Genomic DNA, 27821 nt, shown 5'->3' with positions numbered 1-27821 from the left:
TCCCTTTCGGATTCCGAAAAGCTCATCCATGCCTTTGTCTCTTCCAGACTGGACTACTTCATTGCACTTCTCATTGGGATTCCTGGCAAGAATATACAAAGACTTCAGTATGTCTAGAACACCACCTCCAGGGTCCTGATGAGAGTGTGTAAGCATGAACACATCACTCCCATCCTCCATTTACTTCACTGGCATCCCATTTCTGCCGGGATCACATACAAAATTTCACTGGTTACTTTTTAATGTTTATCCGGTAATGCACCATGATACCTCACAGAACTCCTCATCCCTCACTGTCCTGCACTGTCATGACTGGGTGTGACATGGCACAGAAAGTGCTAGGACACACAATGCAGACTCGCAGGCTGAGGCATGGAGGTAAAAATGGGCTTTATCAAGAAACAGGCAATGGTCCAGTACACAAAAAGGCAGTCAGTGGGGCAGCAGTACAGACAAACGAGAGGCAGATTCATAGTTCAGTACACAAACTGGGGTCAGGTTCACGGCGTGGCGGAAATCGAGTCAAACAAGCAAGGTCAACAAACGAGGCAAACAGACTATGACAAAGAAGGCGATGATGTGACCCACGATTGACAAACTAGCAGGGAAGTGAGGGACTGTGAGAGCTTAAATGCAAGGGGAGTAATCAGGGCGTAATGTAAAACAGGTGTGGGGAAGGTTCTGGAAGGGGAGTGGCCAGACAAGACAGGTGGGTGTGACAGATAAAACTGCCAGTGACACACCCACAACCAACAGAGACAAAAAGAATTGAATACTACAAACTGATGTGCTCATGTGTCAGGACCCAAAAAATAAATAAAATAAAAGGCAGAGACTTAACTAAGACAGGACTCGCCATGTGGCTAAAGAATAAAGGGAAAAAACAACTAATGACTATAGTGCAAGGAAGAGTGCAAATACAACCAGAAAATAAAAAGCAAAGTCTAAAGTAGAACAGAACTGATACAGATTAAAGTACGAAAGTAAATGCCGTAACTGATTACCAGCTGACCAGAAAAATAAAAGACACCAAACTAAACCAGTGACAAATGAATACAACAAAGGACAACACAGAATAATAGATAACCAGAGAAAGCAACAAATAACTAAAGGAACGTAACCAGAAGTAAACACTGAAGATAAACACTAACCAAAACCAGTGACTAAAGTATAAAGCAATAAATGGGATAAACAAAAACTAATCTGGGACTGAAGTAACTAAAGGGACCATGAGTAAAAGACTACAAATGCATTACAATGAGTAATAAAGAAAAACTAACTACATCAGATCAGACAGAAATAAAGACAAAACTAAATAGATGGTAACCAGGTGATACAAAGAAAAAAAAAAATTAAACAAAACTAATCATAAACAGAGCACAACAAGATGATAAAACACAAGACATAAAGATACACAGAAACCACAGCCAGAATAATCAAAACCAGAAGTGAGGCAAAGCGATAAATCCATGACCAGGGCCCTGAATGGGTCGAATCCTGACATGCACGTTCTCTTTGCTCCTCCAACACCCACCTTCTCCCGCACCATATGAGACCGTACCTTCTTCCATTGCAGCCCCTCAACTCTGGAGTACCCTGCCTCTTTTCTTTTTGCCCAATGTTTTAATTGCTTTTTGAATTTTTGCTTCCCCTATTGTTTTAATAATCTGCCTACTTTTGTTTCTGTTTTTATCAATCTTTCCTTTTAATTGCTGTAGCACTTTGACATTTATTGTAAATGTAAAGTGCATTATGAATTCAATTTATTATCATTCTTATTATTATTATAGTCATTATTACTATAGTGCAGAACATGAATTATGATGGGAACCCCTAAAGTGTTGGTTTGACAACAGCTTTCAGCACACTTTGACACATTAGATGGACACCTGCCCAACTGTGAAAAAGGACAAACAGGTCAACACATCACCTGAGTGACTGAATGCATACTGTAAAATTAAAACTGCTCTCTGACTTGCAGGGAAGCTAATTTCCTAATTAATGTCTGTGTTCATTTATCTCTCATTTGTTACAGTTGGACAAAGTGACAACAACTATTTGTCGATCCGACAAGCAGGAGGGTGCAGGTGTGTGTGTGTGTGTGGGGGGCAGAGGCTAAAAGCAAGGTATGGATGGAAGAAAGAGAGAGCAGATGGGATGGTGTCAGGGAGCGCAGGATGAAGCAGACCATCCATCACAACACGTGTGCGTGTGTACACAAACGCATACACACACACACACACACACACAAAGCAAACACATTGCAGAGACTGACTGAGGCCACAAAGAATAAAAACAGTACTTACTGTTAAGTAGGTGTCGGCTCAAACACCAGTGGGCTGTGCATAGACGCACACCAGCATTCACAGTAGATTCCTATGTTTGCCTTTGGTTTTAGTCACTTTGTTGTATTTATGATGTTGAAATGCAAAACTAAATGTAAAACATGGAATTTAAACCTCCAGGGTCCATGGATGTATCAGCATGTCTAAGTGTAGGTCCCATTGTGTTTTTATTAATTGATCAGCGCTGGATCACCCCAGAGATTTTATTTGACACCTTCCTGAAATTACACATTCTCAACTGTAAAATGCATCTCTCCTACAGACGATCTTTAACTCACAGCCAGTCATAGAGGCTGGAGCATGTCACATATTCGGTTTCATCTCCCTGGCGGCTGCAAGAGGTTCCAGCAGCATCTTTTAAGCTGTGTTCACAAGTCAGCAGCAGAAAAACCATTACAGAGGTTGTCATAGCAAAGTCCTGGCATCTACTGGGGCAGGCTGCCAGTGACAATGTGAGGCACTGCCATTTTCAATGCTAATGACATAGACAATAATGTATTTAATTGAAAGTCAGAGATTTTTAGCACTTTGCACAGCTTTATAATTAAAACAGGAAGCCCTGTCTCTGACAGCAGCTTAAAAGTTTTTGTTAGGTTATACATTAATTCCTATTTGCAATATCACACAAAATATTCACGTTATTCAGATTAAAACCAGGTGACACTCTGCACTTAAATAATCCATCTCAAGTTTTCCATTTTTCCTTTGCGAAAAAAGATAAAACAACATCCAGTTTGTCCTTGTCAATACAGTAAGCACCAAAATTTGACAATTTTTAAATTTTATGGCAACTGCTGTCGCAGTGCTTGGCTGCCACAGCCACAGGTGGTGGAATTATTCCATCAACCTCTCACTGAAAACAATGAAATATCCAATTTATTGTCTGTCTGCCATTTACAACTGACATTTCCTCACAGTTGCCATACAATTAGGTGATCACCTGCCTTCCTCTTTATAAACAGAGCTGTGCCATGCACTCGCTGCCAGACGGTAAGCGGACTTCACTGCCTTAACCTGTGCTTTTCATTGTGCTGTGTAAAAACCCTGGGAAGTCTTTGGATCTGAGTTAGTCTGACGAACTGGAGTTATCTTGCTTGCATGAAGCCCTTGAGAATTGAGCTAGACTCTGTGTACCCTTTGTTGTGTGGGCCGCTGAAGAGGAGGTACTGCTGGCCCACCACCACCAGAGGGCGCCCTGCTTGGAGTGCAGGCTCCAAGCACGAGAGGGCGCCAGACCCAGAAGAAGTGACAGCTGTCACTCATCCTCTGCACCAGCTGTCACTTGTTATCATCACTACCATAAAAGCCGGACTGCAACTCCACCTCCCCGCCGAGAAATCGACTACCAGAACCAAGGTAATTTCTCTGCTGACTAATACGCTGTCTAACTTTGTTCTGTGTGCAGTCGCATTCCTGTGAAGACCCAGAAGAGGGACAAACATGAGCTGCACGAGTGTGTGTGATTTGGAGGTGGAGGTGCTCCCTCCTAACGGTATCTGGACTATAGATTACTGAGTGTGCGGACTCACACTCACACATCATATTTCTGCTTTCTGCCAGCAGTACCAGGGTCGACAGTCGAAGACAGAGGCCACCTGGGGACTCGGGACTTGGCGGCTCCGGTGTTCTTCAGGCCGTTGGTGGTGGAAGCCGTGTGGGACGCGGCTTCTCTCTCGTCGGGCGTCTTCTATCTTCGAGCCTGCCCACACTTCACCTGGTGTTTATTGACTGTGAAATTAAGACACGTTTCGTTGTGTAATATCACAACATTAAATTGTTACCTTTTGGCTTACTCATTGTCCGTTCATTTGCGCCCCCTGTTGTGGGTCCGTGCTACGACACCTTCCCAACAGGATTTCTCGGCCATCGTCATGGACTCCGAGGGGCGTCAACTCCAGCTTGAACGGCCAATGGAAGAGCCAGGAGCGCAGGCGTCAGCGGGAGGCGGGTTGAGTGAGCTGCAGCAGATCTTAACCGCCTTCAAGGCCCGGTTAGAATTTGTGACCGAGCAGAGTGTCCTCCTTAATCGGAGGGTGGAGGCTCTCACCGCCAGGGTGGAAGCGCGCGATCAGGGCGCTGCTGCAGCCACTCCTCTGGCTGGTCCTGGGCCTGTATTAGACGTTCCACTGGTCGTTCAACGAACCCCCCCACCGTCCCCTGAAGCATACATAAGCCCTCCAGAACCGTACGGGGGCTGTGTCGAGACGTGCGCGGACTTCCTCATGCAGTGTTCGCTCGTCTTTTCACAGCGCCCCGTCATGTACGCATCAGACGCTAGCCGGGTGGCTTATGTTATTAATTTGCTTCGAGGAGAGGCACGCGCATGGGCTACGGCGCTTTGGGAGCAGAATTCACGGCTCCTAACGTCTTATACTGGGTTTGTACGGGAATTCAAACAAGTGTTTGATCATCCCAACAGAGGCGAGACCGCTTCGAACGTGCTGGCGATCAGGATCAGGCTGCACCAGAACTGGTGCAGTCGAGAACCGGCGTTTCAACTCCTGGAACGCGGCTTCGCACCGATCCGACCAGGCGAAGGGGACCTTGGTGGAGGTCAGGGCAGTCAGGGGGCTAACTACCTGACTGTAACCTTTAATGAACCTCCTGTAGAAATTTGCAAAGCCTAGGAACTGCTGTAGTTTCCTGCGGCTTGTTGGTTGGGGCCACTCTCTCACCGCCGCAACCTTAGCCGGATCAGGGGCGACGGAGTTGGAGGAGATGATGAACCCCAGGAAGGACAAAGAAGTGCGGTGGAACTCGCACTTCTCGCCCTTCACAAACAGCCGGTTCTCCAACAACCGCTGTAGGACCTGACGTACATGGTGGACATGGGTCTCAGGGTCCGGGGAAAAGATGAGTATATCGTCCAGATATACGAAGACGAACCGATGCAGGAAGTCCCGCAAGACGTCATTTACCAAAGCTTGGAACGTCGCGGGGGCGTTAGTGAGGCCGAACGGCATGACCAGGTAGTCAAAATGACCTAACGGGGTGTTGAATGCCGTCTTCCATTCGTCTCCCTTCCGGATCCGAACCAGGTGCTACGCGTTTCTAAGATCCAATTTTGTGAAAATTTGGGCTCCATGCAGGGGCGTGAACACTGAATCTAACAGAGGTAACGGGTATCGGTTGCGAACCGTGATCTCGTTCAGCCCTCTGTAATCAATGCATGGACGGAGTCCGCCGTCTTTCTTGCCCACAAAAAAGAAACCAGCACCCATCGGGGAGGTGGAGTTGACCGTCCGGGAGGCCCTGACAAGGAGCCCGGACCCGGGGACTGGCCCCAAGAACAGACTGTACGTCCCACCAGAGGCAAGAGCTGCCGTATTGGACTTCTGTCACGGGTCCAAGCTCTCCTGTCATCCCGGAGTGCGTAGGACCGTGGCAGTAGTCCAGCAGCGCTTCTGGTGGGCGTCCCTGGAAACCGACGTCCGGGACTACGTCCAGGCCTGTACCATCTGCGCCAGGGGCAAGGCAGACCATCGGAGGACGACGGGACTCCTCCAGCCCCTGCCGGTGCCTCATCGCCCCTGGTCTCACATCAGCCTGGACTTCATCACGGGCCTCCCGCCGTCCCAGGGCAACACCGTTATTCTCACGATAGTGGACCGGTTCTCCAAGGCGGCCCACTTCGTGGCCCTCCCGAAGCTCCCGACAGCCCAGGAGATGGCAGACCTTCTGGTCCACCACGTCATGCGGCTGCATGGGATACCATCGGACATTGTATCAGATCGTGGTCCCCAGTTCTCTTCGCAGGTGTGGAAGAGTTTCTGTAAGGAGCTGGGGGTCACCGTGAGTCTCTCGTCCGGGTACCACCCCCAGACCAACGGCCAGGCAGAGCGGGCTAACCAGGAGTTGGAACAGGCCCTTCGCTGCGTCACCTCCGCGCACCCGGCGGCCTGGAGTCACCATCTGGCCTGGATCGAGTATGCCCATAACAGCCAAGTCTCGTCTGCTACCGGCCTCTCCCCTTTTGAGGCATGTTTGGGGTTCCAGCCCCCATTGTTCCCGCTGGTGGAGGGAGAGGTCGGTGTGCCCTCGGTCCAGGCCCACCTCAGGAGGTGCCGCCGGGTGTGGCGGACCGCCCGCTCTGCCCTGTTACAAGCCCGGACGAGGGCCAAGACCCATGCGGACCGCCGATGTTCCCCGGCCCCAACATACCAGCCCGGGCAGGAGGTGTGGCTCTCGACCAAGGACATCCCTTTGTGTGTCGACTCCCCAAAACTAAAGGACAGATTCATCGGACCCTTTCGTATCCTCAAGATCATCAACCCGGCCGCAGTGAAGCTTCAACTCCCGGCTTCACTGCGGATTCACCCTGTCTTTCATGTTTCCCGTCTCAAACCACACCACACCTCGCCCCTCTGTACTCCGGGACCTACGCCGCCTCCTGCCCGGCTCATTGACGGGGAGCCTGCCTGGACAGTCCGCAGGCTCCTGGACGTCCGTCGTAAGGGCCGGGGTTTCCAATATCTGGTGGACTGGGAGGGGTATGGACCTGAAGAACGCTCCTGGGTGAAGAGGAGCTTCATCCTGGACCCGGCCCTCCTGGCCGAATTCTACACAAGACATCCGGACAAGCCTGGTCGGACGCCAGGAGGCGCCCGTTGAGGGGGGGGGGTCCTGTTGTGTGGGCCGCTGAAGAGGAGGTACTGCTGGCCCACCACCACCAGAGGGCGCCCTGCTTGGAGTGCGGGCTCCAAGCACGAGAGGGCGCCAGACCCAGAAGAAGTGACAGCTGTCACTCATCCTCTGCACCAGCTGTCACTCGTTATCATCACTACCATAAAAGCCGGACTGCAACTCCACCTCCCCGCCGAGAAATCGACTACCAGAACCAAGGTAATTTCTCTGCTGACTAATACGCTGTCTAACTTTGTTCTGTGTGCAGTCGCATTCCTGTGAAGACCCAGAAGAGGGACAAACAGGAGCTGCACGAGTGTGTGTGATTTGGAGGTGGAGGTGCTCCCTCCTAACGGTATCTGGACTATAGATTACTGAGTGTGCGGACTCACACTCACACATCATATTTCTGCTTTCTGCCAGCAGTACCAGGGTCGACAGTCGAAGACAGAGGCCACCTGGGGACTCGGGACTTGGCGGCTCCGGTGTTCTTCAGGCCGTTGGTGGTGGAAGCCGTGTGGGACGCGGCTTCTCTCTCGTCGGGCGTCTTCTATCTTCGAGCCTGCTCACACTTCACCTGGTGTTTATTGACTGTGAAATTAAGACACGTTTCGTTGTGTAATATCACAACATTAAATTGTTACCTTTTGGCTTACTCATTGTCCGTTCATTTGCGCCCCCTGTTGTGGGTCCGTGCTACGACACCTTCCCAACACCCTTGCCCTTTTTTGTATGAATAAACATTTTACAAATCTCCACAGTGTGCTGCTTACTGCTAGGGGGTATAAATCTATTGTTTGTACCAGCAAGTGATACAGATTTTACAAATATTCTGTTTCAGAATGTTCAAGGTAATTGCAATGCAGTTCCCAGGAGTTGGCATTGCATGGTGCATATTTCTATTTTTTTTTTTCATTAGATATTGTTTTAAATCTATTTTTTTCATATATTACACTACTTTTGTAACCTGAAGATTTTAGTAAACCCATGTAAAATACAAAACATCATGTCTGTCAACATGCATAAATATGTACATTTAATAAGAATTTGAAGAATTTCAAAACATTTCATACTTTCAGCATTAGAGCCACAAGCTCTCTTTTTATTCACAATATTCTAGACAAATGTATGTCTCATGTTCATCAAGTTGGGACTTTTCTGAGCATTTTGATGTGCAGCACATGGGCATTATATGAAAAGAATGTACTTAAGAAATGGAATTCATTAAAGTAGTGGGAAAACTGAGAAAATGTCCTTGAGGCCCCAGAGGGTAAAAAAGGTAATACTATTTATTTTCCCAGAATACTCTCTCCTCCTCACACACACGTATCCATAATGCAAAAGCAAAAAAAAAAAAAAAAAAAAAAAATCACTTGTCATTTCTGCCAGTTGCACACACTGAAAACAGCAACAGAAGGAACCAGCCCCGATGTCTCCAGTTGACGATTCATGCTCATTTGGTGTTTATTCATGAGAACGTAAGCAGGCTGCCTCGATATCGCACTTTACATCACACAGCCTTCCCTGCTCCTTTTCAGACTTGACAATAATATAATTTTGGCTGAAAATGTCTGTGCTCTTGTTCTCCAAACAGCCACCGCATTCAGAGTTAGAAGTCAGAGCAAAGAGAGAATATTCTTTAGACTGTACAGCAAAACAATGAGCTGACAAGGCCAAGAAAGCAGGCAATTCATCTCACAGCACTTAGCAGAGAATGTGCGCGTCTAGATGAGTCCTCTCCTCCCTCTTCTATGAACATGCTGTAATCAGTCTAAATGACATCAACTGTCAAGCCTTTGATTTCTTGCCTTTGTGCTTTGATCTTTCTGAGCATCATTAAAACCCAGACATTTTGCAGGAAATATATGAAGTCTTTCAAACTGCTCACAACAATAAAAACCCTGGTAGTTCAAGATCATTTAATATTCCACAATATCAACGCATCAGGCGAGCTCACAGAACACCCAACAGTAGCAATGAAAACAAAAGCAAGAAAATGACAAAGAAAGTGACGCTGGAGGGAGACTGACCTGTTTTGTTTCATTGTGTAAAATCATAAAGTGAGTCAGAAGATCATCAATGTTGAAAACTAACACTCCAGTCAAGCAAACCACCTACTATCCAAGTACTGTATTTTATGGAATATGAGGTGCACCTGTCAAAAAATGCCCCTTGAAAAGGGGGGAGTAGGAGCTTATTTAAGTTGTATAGGGACATAAGTCTCATGTACTTTTCAGATGTGGTGCTGCCATTTCATGCAACAAGAAGCAAAATTAATTTAATTGGCACATTATTTATTTATTATGCAAACACTGCTCTACCCTGAAGCTAATAAGGTAAATTAATGATATTGCAGCATGCACAAAAGAGGTAGGCTTCCTTTTCTGGCCACTGAACAGACAATCATACATGGAGTAAATGCTTGAAAACTCTTAAAAACATTTCTAAAACACAAATGACATACTGGTACCTTAGTTTAGCTTCTTCTTCCAAATTAATGGGATGTTCCATAGAGCACTGCTCTACTACGATCGCCCATGATCCACCAAAGTGCAAAAATGGCATGAAACGGCTTAATCCGGCTTGTCTGCTACCAGGATGGCTTATAAAATGGAGATCTGGCAACTCACTGACTTATAAAGTGCAGCAATGGCAAATGATCCAAACATGAAAGAAAAGAGCTGTGCCTCCAGCCAGACATGATAAACAACTGCAACAAACGTTGCTTTGGCTTCAAAATTTTACTCCATTGGAGCACGATCAAACAAGTCATAGTCATGATGAATACCAGATTTAAAGAAGTACAAAAATGATTGAAGCTGTTAAGACTACGAATATCTGAAAGTTACAATGTACTAGCAACAATTTCAAGAATCAGAATAAAATTTTTATCCAGTACAAAAACTGGATCCCAATTTCAAATCAGGTACTGATTATGGCTGTGGCTACTATGTACACTAAGTTTGTTCAAGACTGACAAAGATGGATCAAGAAGATACTATGATGCTTAAAAATGTGCCCTGATTTGCTGTTCGGGATTTAATTGGAAGGACCGTCACTATGTGGAATAGCCCCATTAGGCACGCTGTTCCAAGCTGTCCAAACAAGTGTTGTTCCAAGTAATATAATCTTTATTCTAGAATGTGCAGCCTTTCAGTTTGAAAGCACTATTTCTTAAATTTACTAGTTCTCCAAGACAAAAAATAAAAAATACTACTTCTTCAACAGTAGAGTGTCAAATACATTGCATCATTCAGTATACGGGATAATCTTGTCATGCATGTAGGTGGTGCCATTATGTGGCCATACATTTTATTATTTCATATATAAGTTGTACCAGAATATATGTTGCAGAACCTCCCAAACTAGTAAAACAAGAACAAAACCCCCATCCAGGGTTTACATGTATCCCATAATCCCTTGCACGCCAGAGTGTCGCTGCAGTCAAAACAACATAAAGAATCCACATGATGACAATTGTAAATGAATATTATACTACAAAACCTTTTTTTATGCTTTTCATCACATTAATAAGAGACTGCTGCATGATACTCTGAAAACTTGCTAAAACAATTTTAACGAATAAACCGTGTCTGCTACGTTTAATCTGCGTGGAATTTAATTAACACAAACCGAATTTCAGACATATTATATATATTAGTCTGGAACAAAGAGGACAAACAGTGTTGTAAAGAACAAAAATCAAGACGTTAAAAAGCAAACTTCACTTTCCCCCAGAACGACATGATCAGGAAGCGAGCGTAGCTCACAGCAAATCCCATTGAAAATAACAGAGAGACAGCCTGTGATTCTCACATGTTTACATAAAATAAACGCAATAACAACATCTAAAAACCCAGAGAATATTTTCATGAGAGTTTTAGGCACAATATAAAAATAGTTTTATGTTGCAATGTTAATGCTGTTGTCCGTGTGCAGCGGTTAAAGTGCAGCATGATCAGAGCATCTCAATGCAGTTCTCAATGTTACTGAGATCTCACAGCGCAGCGACCTCTCCGAAGTTATGAGGGATTTGAAACCTGAAAATGGTGGATATGATTTATGCTCTTGAAAATACAGTATCAATCAAGTAGAGAAAGTGTTAAATGGGATTTTGAACCATCAAGCTCAACAACAAGACATGATGTATAATTTCCACACAAGAAGGGCACTCAGAATGCAAAACCCATGTCTTAACATGTTTGACACATAATCCTGGAATCTTGCACATTTTTTGTTGTTTTGTTTTTGTTTCAGTAATACCACAAAATATGGTTTGGCCTTTGATTATTTGATCAATTTTGTCAGAAACAGGAATTTATCCTTAGCCAGCACACAACGTTTACGACATATAAAACCCATGTGGGCTCCAGACTGTTTGAAATAAACAGTTAGGACCTTGAGTTTGACCTTTCAAGTTCACCTAAAGTCAAAGGTTTAGTCAAAGGCAAAATCAGAATCCGACTCAGAATAAGAATCAAATTCATTGCCAAGTACCTTATCACATACAAGGAATTTTATCTGATGTTATTGGTGCATAAATAACAATAATAAAAAAAGGAAAAACAAAACTTCTGTAATAAGTGAAAGAGTCAAGTAGTGAAGGCTATGTTCACTGTTAAATAAATATAACATAGTGGGATGGGACTATGAAAAAGCATGTGATTGGTGTGCAGATGTACAATACCTTTCAGTGCAGGGATGAGCAATCTGTACTTTGTGGAAGTGTGTGTGCGTGTGTGTGTGGGGGGCAGGGTAAATGGGGGTCTCTGACATTATTTATAAGTCTAGCTGCGAATGGAAAGAAGCTGTTTTTGTGTCTTGAGGTTTTGATCCTGATGGACCTCAGCCATCTGCCAGAGGGGAGGGTGACAAAAGGTTTCTGGGTGAGAGGGATCCGCTGCAATCTTCCTTGCATGCATCAGGGCCCTGGAGGAGAACAGGTCCTGTAGGGATGGCAGATTGCAGTCAAACACCTTCTCTGCAGCGTGGATGATACACTCCAGTCTGCTCCTGTCCTTAGCAGTGGCAGCAGTGTACCAGATGGTGATGGAAGAGGAGATGATGGACTCAACAATAGCAGTGTAGAATTGTTCATTGACTTCTTATTCAACTCTGATCTCAACTTTTACACAGTTTTTGCCCAGTTTTTTCCACAGTTTTTGATTACTTCTTGTATGACCCTCAAATATCCTGCCAAGTTTGGACCAAATCAGATCAGCTCTTATAAGTTATTTATTCACATACAGAAGTACAGACACACAGGGCCAAAAACAATGCACCCGCATGTGTTGCTGTAGTGTAATGGTGTAAGAAAGAGACATTTTTCCTGTATGTTCTCATGTTTCAAAAATTTGATTTTGACCAGTGATCTTCATAGATCTGTGGCACAGGGGTAGAAGGGCTTCAGGTAGGAGATGCTGTCCCCCTGTCATTGAAAGCAGTCTTTGTTTCCACCTGGAAGGCAAGTATCACCACTATAGACTGGAGTAAAGCACTTGTTGCTCCTCTCTACATATGAAATGTTGATTGCCTGGGTTCCAACAACCACAGGGATATTGCACTGGCCTCCATGCTAGGTAAGGTACTCACGTGAACCATTTTCCACAGGATTCAGTGCTGCCTGTTTGCTGTTCAGTGACCAGAGCAGTGTGGTTTTGTGGACGAAGTAGTCAACCATCGTCCTTATCCTAGCTCTGCGAGTACTCACTGAACACAAGTGTCAATATCAGCACAGCTAACTTGCAGTATATGCTATTTTTGCCAGTCAGTTGCTGAACATTATAGACAGCCTGTACAGAGTCTGATTTCTTCCCAGTGAATTCTTCCATTTGTCAAGGATGAATTCTGGCATGCAGTGGGGGTTGTTCAAGTCAAGGAGTCCATCAACTGGGGTGCCTTTTCTGCTGAAAGAAGATTCAATGTCATTGACATTGCAGACAATGGAGTGGATATTCTGGAATCAGTGGATACCATGATTGCAACACTTGAGAAGCTGAGTAAGGAGTCAGAGGGTTTGAATTTCCAACAGTGTTGGATTAAGACGTACTTGCAGGTTTACAATGAATTCCTGCAAAACACAATCAGAAGTGTTAGAGTCTTTATGGTCACCATGCCCCCAGTCTTACCGTTAGGGTGTGAGAAAGAGTTTAACCAATGACCAAAGGCAGTGGCTGGGTGACTCTAGTGTGCGGTGTTTTTGTAAATTCTTTGGGAAAGACTGGCATTAGTTTGTGTCAAGTGACTGCACTTAGGAAAACTGAGACGAGGAATACTGCTTGAATTATGAGGGGACATCAGCTCTGGCCTTGTGGAACACTTCCCTAAGCATGATCCAGCATACAGGTGCTTCACTGTTGAGGACCTCAACAACTGCAAAAGGTCACCTGGATACTTTCCTGAGGTAGGAAATGGATGACTGCCAAGGTGGTTTCCAATCAGAATCCAGGGTGGTTCTGTGTTGTGATGATTGTGGCTATGTGGGGCACAAGTGTATTATCTCAGACCAGACATGACCTGAATGCTTGCCATCGTTTAAGGTTCTGAGAAAAGCTAATAATCAAATAAATGAGCAGAATAAGTGAGTAAAACCAGAATTCTGTGGCCTGCCAAGATGGAAAATAGCTTTTATTTGTTCCGCACATAAATGACTTCTCCCAATCAGCCATCTGTGACCAAGACTTTTTACGTTTGTTCACAGTAACTAGCCAGGGAGAATATATTATGCACACAGCGTTATCAAAGAAAAACTTTTTTTTCTGCTTTTTTTACCTTTTGTAAATGAAATAGCACGAGCTATTCATCCATTCTAATGACTTTTCTCCCCGTTTCAGTTTTCACAATTTTGAAATGACAAAGGCAACTCACATGATGACTAACGTGACCTGCAGAAGAATACTTCACAGCAGAGCTCCACTTACATTTGTATGAATTATAAACACACAGCAAGTGCATTTTGATGCATGTGTGTTCACTCCCTTGTCTTATTGACTTAACTGGACAGGACAATATTAATGATGCCTACTGCATCCCACCACCAGGGGGAGATGGAGACATTTTGGCTCAACTTATCAAGAGTTCCATGGAGATTTCTACAGCAGTGGTTCTCAAAACTGGTTTTCAAGTACCATCTACCTGCTGCAGCTCTGTGAAATGTGGGCATCCCCTTGGCCTTCTCCACCTACTGTGGCACTCAGCACTGAGGCACATGTGTGCTACATCATGCCCAGAGAAATGTAAGTTAAATGAAAATCTTTGTGTAGTTTGACACTGATTCAAGGAATCCATATGCAGATTTATAGAAGTTCTGAAATAAGTTTTTTTTTTTTTTTTTTTTTAGCAATACAGTGTATGGTGAGATGTGCAAATGTTAGGGCCCCTTCACACATAGTATGAATGTGGTCGAATTGTGCATTAAGTGCGCATGAAGCAGGAATTGTATGCAATACATGTAAAATCATAGCTACTTCCAATGCCTCGTACACCTGTTGCTACAACTATATGCACACACCAGGGGCTAAAAGACAGAGTGTGTACTGAGAGAGCCCATCAAACCCTCTCATGGCAGGTGTCGGCAAAATTCCAGGTGACACACACAAACATCTAACACCACTCGACTGGTACTTAGAAGCTGTGTGGCCATTCACACTATCATCACAAAAACAATCAACACATGATCACTGTCAAGTGTGAAGTTGCCAAGTCACATGTGGCATGCCAGAGTGTCGGCTCCCCCCACAACAAGTGTGCATGTGTTTCACCCCTTCCACGCCATGTTTTTATTTTAGCCATTTCATACTCTTGTTAAAAGACTGTGAGCACAGTGGTTAAGTTTTCATCACCACTATCAAGACAAGACAAGATTGCGCCTGTGTGTGTTCCGGCTGCTGCTTGCCTGTTACCATGTCGTTTTTCTGTTATTTTCCTGATTGTGTGTGCTGTCATATCAGCTCTGACGGATAACGATTGCGTGAGTGCAATACAGATTTATGATCGCGACTCTCTTTTTAAAATTAAAGAGACAATGGAATGCCTCTTTCATGACTGGGATAGCTACAAGCAAACTTTCCCACCTCCGTTTGTGTGTTCCCCCTCCTCCTGGGAATACCTGATGTTGTGGCGATGTCCAGGTAGTCCGAAAAAGAGGAGAAGATGCTGCAGAGCGGGTGTCCAGGTTCGGATCAGACGAGGAGTGTGGCGTGCGGCTCATGGATACCGAAGCTACAGGTGGCTTCGTCCAGTTCCACTCTTGCAGGGCCATACGGCTGGCGGTGCGGCCCTGTTCATGCATCCCATCACTCCTCTGTGTTGCAGGACTCAGCCTGGACATCACTGGGTCCCCGATGGACGAGTCGCTTGGGTCCCGGGTCCGTCCCTGTTTCCCGTGTTTACATCTCGGGAGCAGCATGGGTTTCGCCGGTACAGTGGTGCCTCACGTGACCGTGGGAGATGTCTGCAGCCTATCCCGCTGTGTTCAGCGGACTCGACTACCGCCTCATTGTTGAGTCGGATTGGATTATTGAATGCGCGCTCTATTTCAAATAAAGCGTTCTCCATTAATGAACTTTTTGTCAGGAAAAATTTGGACTTTCTTTTCCTCACAGAAACGTGGCAGAGGGAAAATGAATGCATCCATTTAAATGAGCTCAGGACCGGTACACATGCAGACTGTCGGATACGAGCCACGCCCCCTCTTTTGAGGCGCTCATGATGGAAGATGGTTCCTCACATAAATTTTATAGTATTTTGATCAAACGACCTCCTGGCCCTGCTGGGACTTTTCTTAAGGCTTTTACTGACTTTTTATCGTCTATAATTAGATTGGAAAAGGTCTTAATTTTGGGTGATTTTAATTTCCAGATTGATGTTGATTCTTCTACTTCAAGCAAGAGAGCTTATAACTATGACAGAGGCTTTTAATTTTAAACAGTAGGTGTCAGGTCCCACTCACAACAAGGGTCACACGTTGGATCTGGTTCTTGCACTGGGCCTGGAAATTACCAATGTATGTGTGGAGGATGTTCTTCTGAGTGATCATTGTTGTGTTTTCTTTGATTTGATGGTGCCATCTGAGCCTGGACCTGTTTCTACTAAGGCAGAAAGGAGAATTATCACAGAGATAACAGCTACGCTTTTCTGTGATAAATTCAACCCTTTACTTTTTAGTAATCTCACTGAAACTGATTGTTTTATGAATAGCTTTAATAGCCACTGTGCCACTATCTTGGATCAAGTGACACCACTTAAGGCTAATAAAGCTCCTGGTGAAAGTTTCTGCCCTTGGATAAATGATGGGATTATGACTCTAAGGAGAACATGTCACTAGATTGAACGCCTATGGAAGTCAACAAAACTGGAGGTTCACAGGCTACATTTAAGAGACTTAATATCTTCCTTAAATAAGATGATAGAGGAGGCCAGGACGAGTTATTTTAATCGCCTGATTGCCTCCAATAAAAGAAATCCTAAAGTGCTTTTTGACACAATCAGCTCTCTTGTGTCACCTGCTGCCGTCACTCCTGTTATCTCTAAAATTAGTTGTGAGGAGTTCCTGGATTTCTTTATTGATAAGGTTAGAGTTATAAAGTACAACCTGCCTCCATGCCATGGTCCCCAGCACTGGGAACCTCCCACTCAGTGCTGGGCCTCATTTGAGCCTGTTACTGTAGAGGACATCTCAACCATCATGAATAAAGTGAAGCCATCCTCTGGTATTTTGGATGTTCTTCTGTTTAAACTGTTTGTGAATGTATCTGACTCCATCGGGCCCTACATTGCTAAAATGTTTAATATATCTTTGTCGAGTGGTGTGTTTCCCTGTTATTTTAAACATGCCATTGTGGAACCACAGTTAAAGAAAGCTGGATTGGATTCTACAGAGCTCAAGAACTTTAGGCCAATATCTAAAACCCCTTTCTTGGCCAAAGTCTTGGAAAAGGTAGTCTGTGCTCAAATGAGATCGTTTTTGCAGGCTAACAACATCCATGACACTTTTCAATCTGGGTACCGTGAGTTTCATTCTACTGAAACAGCCCTGTTGAAGGTGTCTAGTGACATGATGATGGCAGCTGACACTGGCAAATGTTCTGTGCTGATTCTGTTTGATCTGTCTTTGGCGTTTGATACCGTTGACCATGGCATTCTGATAAACAGATTGCGGGATTTGGTTGGAATGTCAGGTTGTGTTTTAGAGTGGTTTACCTCTTACCTGACTGGTAGAACTTTTAGTGTGACGGTGGGCAATGCAGTGTCGGAATCTGCAGATCTTCTGTGGGGTGTGCCACAGGGATCGGTCTTGGGACCTGTTTTGTTCTCGTTGTATCTCCTTCCTCTCAGCAAGCTGATCCAGCAGTTCAGTGATGTGTCCTATCATTTGTATGCCGATGATCTGCAGCTGTACTGCTCTTTTAAGACAACTGAGCCACAGAAACTCTGCTCTCTCACAAATTGTTTGGCCAAAATTAAGGAATGGCTCACTGAGAACAGTCTGCAGTTAAATTCCAATAAGACTGAGACTCTGATTGTAGCACCAGATAGTGCTGTACATGGAATTAAGCAGCATCTCGGTAGCCTAAGCTGTACGGTCAAAAGCAGCCTGCGTAACCTGGGTGTCATTTTGGATGGAGGCATGTCCTTGGAGCAGCACACAAATTACCTGGTTAAGAACAGTTTTTTCCAAATTCGGAACATCTCTAAGCTCCGTAAGACGGTGACTTTAAAAGAGCTTGAGTGTTGTGTGGGCCGCTGAAGAGGAGGTACTGCTGGCCCACCACCACCAGAGGGCGCCCTGCCTGGAGTGCGGGCTCCAGGCACCAGAGGGCGCTGCCGCCTGATGAGAGCAGCTAGGGTGACAGCTGTCACCCATTACTGGACACAGCTGACTCCACTCAGCACGGAGGTATATCATCAGGACGGCGTCTCCACCTCAGTGCCGAGATATCACCTTGAGATAGAGGTAACATTCTCTGCAGCATATTCTGTGTTAAATTGATAAACTTGTTAAACCTTTCAGGACAGCTGACTACCGCAGGCCGAGTGATTAGATAAGTACTCACCTTCCTGCTTTTTTGGGACGAGAGGTGGAGGCAGCTTCTCCCCTCTCCGTGTTATTGGGTGCAGCCGCATCCACACCTGTGTGTTGTTGCTCTCTCTTGCCAGCAGTACCGGATCCGACGAGCGGAGGCAGTGGCCACCTGGGAATTCGGGACTTGGCGGTTCCAGTACTTCCAGGGTTCGGTGGCAGAGGAGATCTGGATGGTTCCGGTTCGACCTGGACGGACGTCCCCTACCTTCGAGCCTGCCCACACGACACCAGCAGAATTCGGCTTAACCCCAAATTATTGATTGTTGTATTGCTTGTGCTCGTTTCACAATAGTAAAACTTGTTATTTATCTTCTCCATTGTCCGTTCATTTGCGCCCCCTGTTGTGGGTCCGTGTTCCTACACTTTCACAACATTGAGATGATTGTTCATGCGTTTGTCTCATCGCGTTTGGATTATTGTAACAGTCTCTTCACCTGTCTGAATAAGAAGGAGTTGGCCCGCCTGCAGGTTGTGCAAAATTCTGCTGCGCGCCTGCTTACCCGCACCTGCAGGAGGGACCATATTACTCCTATTCTTAATACTTTGCATTGGCTGCCTGTCTCCTACAGGATTCATTACAAAATCCTGGTATTGACTTTTAGATCGCTGCATGGACAGGCACCGGAGTACATCAGGGACCTGATCCAGCCTTATGCTTCCTCCAGGAGCTTCAGGTCGTCCAATCAGAACCTGTTGATGGTTCCTCGGACCCGTTTTAAAACTCGCGGGGACAAATCTTTTAAAGCGGTGGCGCCTAGCCTCTGGAATGAGCTTCCCTGTGCCCTTCGTTCTCTGGATTGTATAGATACTTTTAGAAGGCAACTAAAGACGCATTTCTTTAAGTTAGCTTTTTAGCCTAATATTGTATTTTATTGTTTTCGTATGTTATTTTTAGATTATTTTTGTATGCCATGTGCAGCGCTTTGTGACCCTGGTCTGTGAAAGGCGCTTTATAAATAAAGCTTACTTACTTACTTACTTCATCTGGTAATCAGAGTTTACGGGTTTGAATCCTGTGAGTGGCATTTATCTTTTAATTAACGCGGGTTATTTAACCGTGGGGTTCCATATTGCCTCCCCTTTTATTTATCTTAACACAGTGATATTCAGTAATTATACAGCTGGTTTTTATTTTATTTTCCTCCACATCAGTGGCACGATGTGATGCAGCTGCTCGCACCGTGTCCCTGCTCACACAACACCGTCGCGTGCATGACACCATCACATCGGGGCAGTGCACGCCTGCCCGTTGGCTCAATGTTTTCGTGGTTTGCTCATACGAGCTGTTCCACCGTGATTTGCCCTGATTTGTAATTATTCGTAATATGTGTGAAGGGGCCCTTAGAGAAGGTATCAATTTTTTTTTTTTTTTTAATCTCTGCAATATTTCAAATAGTGTGCAAAATGTCATTTTGACCCATTTTGTGGGCCCTGGGGGGCAATTAGAAGAATTTATTTATTTATTTTTTGTCTGGAGGCAGCCTCCCAAAATTAACTCTGCAAGCTGTGCAAAATGAGTGAAAAATGTATTGAATAAATTAAATCAAACAGTATGAAAGGGCTTTTTTCTGACATTTTGTGGTGCCTTGGCATGCTCACAGTGATACAAATCAAAATGTCCAACAATCCATGACCAATGATCATATGTACCAAATTTCAGAAAAATTCATTGAACATATTATAAATATATATATACGAGGGCTGTCAATAAAGTAACGGTCCTTTTTATTTTTTTCAAAAACTATATGGATTTCATTCATATGTTTTTACGTCAGACATGCTTGAACCCTCGTGCGCATGCGTGAGTTTTTCCACGCCTGTCGGTGACGTCATTCGCCTGTGAGCACTCCTTGTGGGAGGAGTCGTCCAGCCCTTCGTCGGAATTCCTTTGTCTGAGAAGTTGCTGAGAGACTGGCGCTTTGTTTGATCAAAATTTTTTCTAAACCTGTGAGACACATCGAAGTGGACACGGTTCGAAAAATTAAGCTGGTTTTCAATGAAAATTTTAACGGCTGATGAGAGATTTTGAGGTGATTCTGTCGCTTTAAGGACTTTTCACGGTGCGAGACGTCGCACAGCGCTCTCAGGCAGCGTCATCAGCCTGTTCAAGCTGAAAACCTCCACATTTCAGGCTCTATTGATCCAGGACGTCGTGAGAGAACAGAGAAGTTTCAGAAGAAGTCGGTTTCAGCATTTTATCCGGATATTCCACTGTTAAAGGAGATTTTTTTGAATGAAAGACGTGCGGACGGGTCCGTGCGGACGGGTCCGTGCGGACGGGTCCGTGCGGACGGGTCCGCGCGTCGGGACGCAGCCGACGCGGTGCGGCGGCACAGGAAAAACACCTCCGTGTTGATAACCATTTGTAAAATCCAGGCGGCTTTTGATGGCTTTCAGTGGAGTGAGTATATGAGAAATTGTTTAACAGGCAGGACATGTTCCAACTTGTCCTTAAGGCTTTCAACAGAGGTGTTTTTCCTGTGGCGGAGCGTCGCGGCGGCTGCATCCCGACGCGCAGACCCGTCCGCACATCTTTCATTAAAAAAATCTCCTTTAACAGTGGAATATCCGGATAAAATGCTGAAACCGACTTCTGAAACTTCTCTGTTCTCTCACGACGTCCTGGATCAATAGAGCCTGAAATGTGAAGGTTTTCAGCTTGAACAGGCTGATGACGCCGCCTGAGAGCGCTGCGCGACGTCTCGCACCGTGAAAAGTCCTTAAAGCGACAGTCTCACCTCAAAATCTCTCATCAGCCGTTAAAATTTTCACTGAAAACCAGCTTAATTTTTCGAACCGTGTCCACTTCGATGTGTCTCACAGGTTTAGAAAAAAATTTGATCAAACAACGCGCCAGTCTCTCAGCAACTTCTCAGACAAAGGAATTCCGACGAGGGGCTGGATGACTCCTCCTACAAGGAGTGCTCACAGGCGAATGACGTCACCGACAGGCGTGGAAAAACTCACGCATGCGCACGAGGGTTCAAGCATGTCTGACGTAAAAACATATGAATGAAATCCATATAGTTTTTGAAAAAAATAAAAAGGACCGTTACTTTATTGACAGACCTCGTATATGTATATATATATATATATATATATATATATGTATATATATATATATATATATATATATATATATATACACACACACACACACACACACACACATAGTAAATTCCTTCAGCTGCTCCCTTGTTTTCACTGGGGGTCATCACAGCAAATCCAAGGTGGACCCACATGTTGATTTGACAAGTTTTATACCTGATGCCCTTCCTGACGCAACTTCATATTGCATGGAGAAATGTAGTAGGGGTGGGGTTTGAATCGGCAACCTTCCACAATGCAACCAAGTGCACTACACACACACACACACACACACACACACACACACACACACACACACACACACACACACACACACACACACACACACACACACACACACACACACACACAGTGAACAAAAATAGAAATGCACACTCCCATTTTTCATGAGCTTAACTCAAAGATCTAAAACATTTTATATATACACAAAAGACACATTTCTCCCAAATATTGTTCACAGATCTGTCTCAATCTGTTAGTGAGCACTTCTCCAGGACGAAAACCTCAAGAAACAAAAACAGCTTCTTTCCATCTGCATATCAAGATGCTGATTAGACAGCATGATTATTGCCTTAGGCTGGCCACAATAAAAGCCCACTGTGAAATGTATAGTTTTCTTTATTGGGGGGGTGTCAGAAAACCAGTCAGTATCTGGTGTGACCACCATTTGCCTTCCCTGAGCTTCCCTGAGATGGTTTCAGTCAGTTTGTGCAGAAATTCTTTGGTTCTGCAAACCGACTGCTGCAGCAGCTGGTCTCAGATGATCTTGGAGGTGAACATGCCTGATGTAGAGGTCCTGGGCTGGTGTGGTTACACATGGTCTGCAGTTGTGAGGCTGGTTAGATGTACTGCCAAATTCTCTGAAATGCCTTTGGAGACAGCTTAAGGTAGCGAAATGAACATTCAATTCATGGGCAACAACTATGGTGGACATTCCTGCAGTCAGCATGCCAACTGCACACTCCTTCAAAACTTGCATCATCTGTGGCATTGTGCTGTGTGATAAAGCTGCACATTTCACAGTGGCCTTTTATTGTGACCAGCCTAAGGCACACCTGTGCAATCATCATGCTGTGTAATCAGCATCTTGATATGCCACACCTGTGAGGTGGGATGGATTGTCTCAGCAAGGGAGACATGCTCACTAACACATTTAGACAGATTTGTGAAGAACATTTGAAAGAAATAGGTCTTTTGTGTATGTAGAAAATGTTTTGTTTTGAGTTTGAGAAAAATTAGAGAAAAACAAGTGTTGCGTTTATGTTTTTGTTCAGTGTATATCAGGTTGAGTGGACAGAGACGTCTGGACACAAATGCGGGACTCACAGCTCTGTAGTTTAAGATCTGGTTGGTAAAGCAGGGTCCCGTACAAAAAAAAAAAAAAAAGAAGCAGCCCAAGAGCAGCAAACAAATCAATAACATCAGGTGTGGTCGAAAGAACAGGCAGATGGTCAAAAAACACAATGTGGCAAACAGAACTAGAAACAGACATGAACAGAGCTGTAAGCAAAGGCATAAAGCACAACGATCTGGCAAGTGCAACCAGTGAAGCTTATATACACCCAGGTGATGAGCTACAGATTGGAAACAGGTGTGTGGAAAGCTGCAGAACAGGGTGTGGTCCACAGTGTGCACCGCACACCACCACACACCAAGAGAGATAGGGAGAGACAAAGTCCAAGCAGGAAAAACCCAACAAGAGAAAACACACACAGAAAAACCAATCAAAACAAAACAAAAAAAAAAGCAGACTAAAACTGAACACAACATGATACAAATGTTCAAATCATGACAGTGTATATAGTTTTATTAAGACATTCTATGAATTCCACCATGAGGTCATGTTGTGGATAGCGTGGTAACCCAGTGCTACAGCTGACATTGGTTTCAATTAAAGAAGGAAAAACAGGTTGGCAAAAACCAGCAGCTGACCTCATTGTTCCACGACCCTGAGTAGTTTTCATGGACTACTTGAACCTATCAGCACCCCCACCCAAATCCTTTGTGTTTACTTAACCTTTAGGAAGTCCTCATTAGGCGGCTGACTCTGGAGAGCCTATTGAATTGTCAGGAGAGAAATAAATTAAGAGCGTGAACATTGATCTGACTCGTGCCTTCAGCCAAGATCACAATGGTCGCTCACGATGCACAATGTAATTAGTTTATCAGCAAGAAGGGAGTTTTCTTAAGTGATTAATCAGGAAAACTCTCCAAATAAAGAGCAGCCAGCAGAATAAGGTACTCAATCTGAAGTCCATATAAAAGTCATCTCCTTTACAGTGTCCTCTTTATAACATCAAGAAAGAAAATACAAAAGAGTACATTTTCAAAAGAAAGTTGTAAAATGTCTTTAAACAACAAAGAACAAGTGGGAAAACTCAGACATCTTCAATTTTTCAAATTTAGTCCTTCAAATTAATTTTTTTGTTGTGTGGGCCGCTGAAGAGGAGGTACTGCTGGCCCACCACCACTAGAGGGCGCCCTGCCTGGAGTGCGGGCTCCAGGCACCAGAGGGCGCTGCCGCCTCACAGGAGCAGCCAGGACGACAGCTGTCATCCATCACTAGAGACAGCTGATCCCAATCAAGACGGAGGTATATCAGCAGGACGGCATCTCCACCTCATTTGCCGAGATATCGCCATACCTAAGAGGTAACGTACTCAGCCAATTGTGTTGTCTTTTTGAACATAATACGTTGTTGCTTTTGCGCAGATAGTGAGTGGAACAGCAGGAGACTGTATTGGACCTTTTTGATAAGTACTCACACTCCTGCACTCACCAGTATTTTCCTGACGAGAGGTGGAGGTGGACTCTCCACTCTCCGTGTTGCTGGGTGCAGCCGCATCCACACCTGACTGTTTCTGTTTCCTGCCAGCAGTACCGGATCCGGTGAGCGGAGGCAGTGGCCACCTGGGAATTCGGGACTTGGCGGCTCCAGTATCCCCGGGGTCCGGTGGCGGCGGAGATCGGGTTGGTTCCGGTTCGACTTGGACAGACGTCTCCTATCGTCGAGCCTGCCCACACGACACCTTTGAATTAGACTTGATCTCTCTATTGTTATCAGTTGTATTTGTTGTGCCCTTTTTTCACAACAGTAAAAACAGTATATTTGATTCCTCCATTGTCCGTTCATTGTCGCCCCCTGTTGTGGGTCCGTGTTCCTACACTTTCACAACAGGATATCTCGGCCAGCGTCATGGATCCCGAGGGGCGTCAACCGGCTGTTGAACGGCCAATGGAAGAACAGGACGCACAGGTGTCCGCGGGAGGGGTAATCGGTGAGTTGCAGTGGATCCTCACCGCTTTCACGACTCGGTTAGATTTGATGACCGAGCAGAACGTCCTCCTGAACCGCAGGGTGGAGGCTCTCGCCGCGCAGGTGGAAGCGCTGCGGCTGCGGCTCTCCCTCCCGCAGACCCTGTGCGTAGCGTTGACGTTCCACTGGTTGTTCAACGACCTCTCCCACCTTCCCCGGAAGCATACATAAGCCCCCCAGAGCCGTACGGAGGCTGTGTGGAGACGTGCGCGGATTTTCTGATGCAGTGTTCGCTCGTCTTCACACAGCGTCCCGTTATGTACGCGACCGATGCTAGTAAAGTAGCTTATGTTATAAACCTGCTTCGCGGTGAGGCACGCGCTTGGGCTACAGCGCTCTGGGAGCAGACTTCACGACTCCTTCTGACATACGATGGGTTTGTAAGGGAGCTCAGAACCGTGTTCGATCACCCTAATAGAGGCGAGACCGCTTCAACCGTGCTACTGTCAATGAGACAGGGGCGCCGGAGCGCAGCTGCCTATGCAGTCGACTTCCGCATTGCGGCTGCGAGATCCGGCTGGAATAGCACTGCCCTCCGCGCCGCCTTTGTAAACGGACTGTCTTTGGTTCTTAAGGAGCACCTGGTGGCTAAGGACGAACCGCGGGACTTAGATGGGCTCATCGATCTCGTCATACGGTTAGACAACCGGTGAGAAGAACGTCGGCGGGAACGAGACGAAGGGCGTGGCCGGGTACGCGCCGTCACTCTCCCTTCCGGTTCCGACCGCGCTCCGCCTTCCCCACGCTCCACGGCCCCTGCGCTCCGTGGGGCCACAGCTCCCCCTACTGACGAAGCTATGGACACGAGTAGGGCAACATTTAGGGCACCAGATGCACAGAGGAGACGGGCCCATGGAGCTTGTTTTGTTTGTGGTGCAATAGAGCACCATATGAGAGACTGCCCCGAGCGGTTAAACTCCAACGCCCGCCCCTAGAAACTGGGCTAGGGGTGGGCCGAGACATTCACGTGGGACACACCCACATCGCCACACGACTCCCAGTTACGATCCTTTATGAGGACTCGACCCTGAAGGCCCCAGCACTGGTGGACACGGGCTCTGAGGGGAATCTGTTGGATAGCAGATGGGCCAGGGAGATAGGGCTCCCTCTGGTGGCGCTTACCTCGCCTGTACAGGTTCGGGCACTAGATGGCTCCCTACTCCCTCCGATCACGCATAAGACACCACCTGTAACGCTGGTGGTGTCAGGAAACCACCGGGAGGTGATCGAGTTTTTTGTGACTCAGGCCACTTCCCGTGTGGTTTTAGGTTTTCCCTGGATGTTGAAGCACAATCCCCGGATTGATTGGCCGTCCGGGGTAGTGGTTCAGTGGAGCGAGACCTGCCATCGGGTGTGTCTAGGTTCCTCGGTTCCTCCCGGCTCCCAAGCTAAGGAGGAGGTCAGAGTCCCGCCCAATCTGGGGACGGTGCCGGTGGAGTACCACGACCTTGTCGACGTGTTCAGCAAGGATCTGGCTCTCACGCTTCCCCCCCACCGTCCGTACGATTGTGCCATTGATTTGGTTCCGGGCAGTGAGTTCCCGTCCAGTAGGCTGTACAACCTCTCACGGCCTGAGCGTGAATCAATGGAGACCTACATCCGGGACTCGTTAGCTGCCGGGTTGATCCGGAATTCCACCTCCCCGATGGGCGCAGGTTTCTTTTTTGTGGGTAAAAAAGACGGCGGACTTCGTCCATGCATTGATTATAGGGGGCTGAACGAAATCACGGTTCGCAACCGATACCCGTTGCCCCTGTTGGATTCGGTGTTCACACCCCTGCATGGAGCCAAAATTTTTACCAAGCTTGATCTTAGAAATGCGTATCATCTGGTTCGGATCCGGAAGGGAGACGAGTGGAAAACGGCATTTTACACCCCCTTAGGTCACTTTGAGTACCTGGTCATGCCGTTCGGCCTCACAAACGCCCCCGCGACGTTCCAAGCCTTGGTTAATGACGTCTTGCGGGACTTCCTGCACCGGTTCGTCTTCGTATATCTAGACGATATACTCATCTTTTCTCCGGATCCTGAGACTCATGTCAGGCATGTACGTCAGGTCCTGCAGCGGTTGTTGGAGAACCGGCTGTTTGTGAAGGGCGAGAAGTGTGAGTTCCACCGCACTTCTTTGTCCTTCCTGGGGTTCATCATCTCCTCCAACTCCGTCGCTCCTGATCCGGCCAAGGTTGCGGCGGTGAGAGACTGGCCCCAACCCACAAGCCGTAGGAAATTGCAACAGTTCCTAGGCTTTGCTAATTTCTACAGGAGGTTCATTAAGGGCTACAGTCAGGTAGTTAGCCCCCTGACAGCCCTGACCTCACCAAAAGTCCCCTTCACCTGGTCGGATCGGTGCGATGTCGCATTCAAGGAGTTGAAACGGCGCTTCTCGTCTGCACCTGTTCTGGTGCAGCCCGACCCTAATCGCCAGTTAGTGGTTGAAGTGGACGCCTCGGACTCAGGGATAGGAGCCGTGCTATCCCAGAGCGGGAAGACCGATAAGGTCCTTCACCCGTGTGCCTATTTTTCCCGCAGGTTGACCCCAGCCGAACGGAACTATGACGTCGGCAATCGAGAGCTCCTTGCGGTGAAAGAGGCTCTTGAGGAGTGGAGACATCTGTTGGAGGGAACGTCCGTGCCATTCACGGTCTTCACTGACCACCGGAACCTGGAGTATATCAGGACCGCCAAGCGGCTGAACCCCAGGCAAGCCCGCTGGTCACTGTTCTTCGGCCGTTTTGACTTCCGGATCACCTACCGTCCCGGGACCAAAAACCAAAGATCGGATGCCTTGTCCCGGGTACATGAAGATGAGGTCAAAACGGAGCCGTCGGATCCCCCGGAACCCATCATCCCGGAGTCCGCTATCATGGCCGCTCTCACCTGGGACGTGGAGAAGACCGTCCGGGAGGCCCTGACACGAGACCCGGACCCCGGAACCGGACCGAAGAACAAACTTTACGTCCCACCAGAAGCCAGGGCTGCAGTTTTGGACTTCTGTCACGGTTCTAAGCTCTCCTGTCATCCTGAGGTGCGAAGAACCGTGGCAGTCGTCCGGCAGCGCTTCTGGTGGGCGTCCCTGGAGGCCGACGTCCGGGGTTACATCCAGGCCTGTACCACCTGCGCCAGGGGCAAGGCGGACCACCGCAAGACACCGGGATTGCTACAGCCGCTGCTCGTGCCTCATCGCCCCTGGTCTCACATCGGCCTGGATTTCGTCACGGGTCTCCCGCCGTCCCAGGGAAACACCGTCGTCCTCACGATAGTGGACCGATTCTCCAAGGCGGCCCACTTCGTGGCCCTCCAGAAGCTACCAACGGCCCAGGAGACAGCGGACCTCCTAGTCCTCCAC

At 46.6% G+C, this 27821-nt stretch overlaps 1 protein-coding gene and 2 long non-coding RNA genes across 8 annotated transcripts in view; 2 read left to right on the top strand and 1 right to left on the bottom strand.

Moving 5' to 3' along the window:
• Window positions 1-27821, bottom strand: part of cadm1a (cell adhesion molecule 1a) — a 1471967-nt gene that overhangs the window by 811921 nt on the left and 632225 nt on the right. The window lies entirely within an intron of this gene.
• LOC117516939 overlaps window positions 1-27821 on the top strand; it is a 777663-nt gene that overhangs the window by 174863 nt on the left and 574979 nt on the right. The window lies entirely within an intron of this gene.
• On the top strand, window positions 402-22886 carry LOC117516936. The gene is made up of 3 exons (XR_004562583.1): window positions 402-411; window positions 12614-12622; window positions 22774-22886. It is a non-coding gene; the product is annotated as an uncharacterized LOC117516936 (long non-coding RNA).

This window comes from Thalassophryne amazonica, chromosome 9 (genome assembly GCF_902500255.1).
Source record: "Thalassophryne amazonica chromosome 9, fThaAma1.1, whole genome shotgun sequence".
Taxonomy (NCBI): domain Eukaryota; kingdom Metazoa; phylum Chordata; class Actinopteri; order Batrachoidiformes; family Batrachoididae; genus Thalassophryne; species Thalassophryne amazonica.
This window is presented reverse-complemented; position numbering and strand designations above follow the sequence as displayed.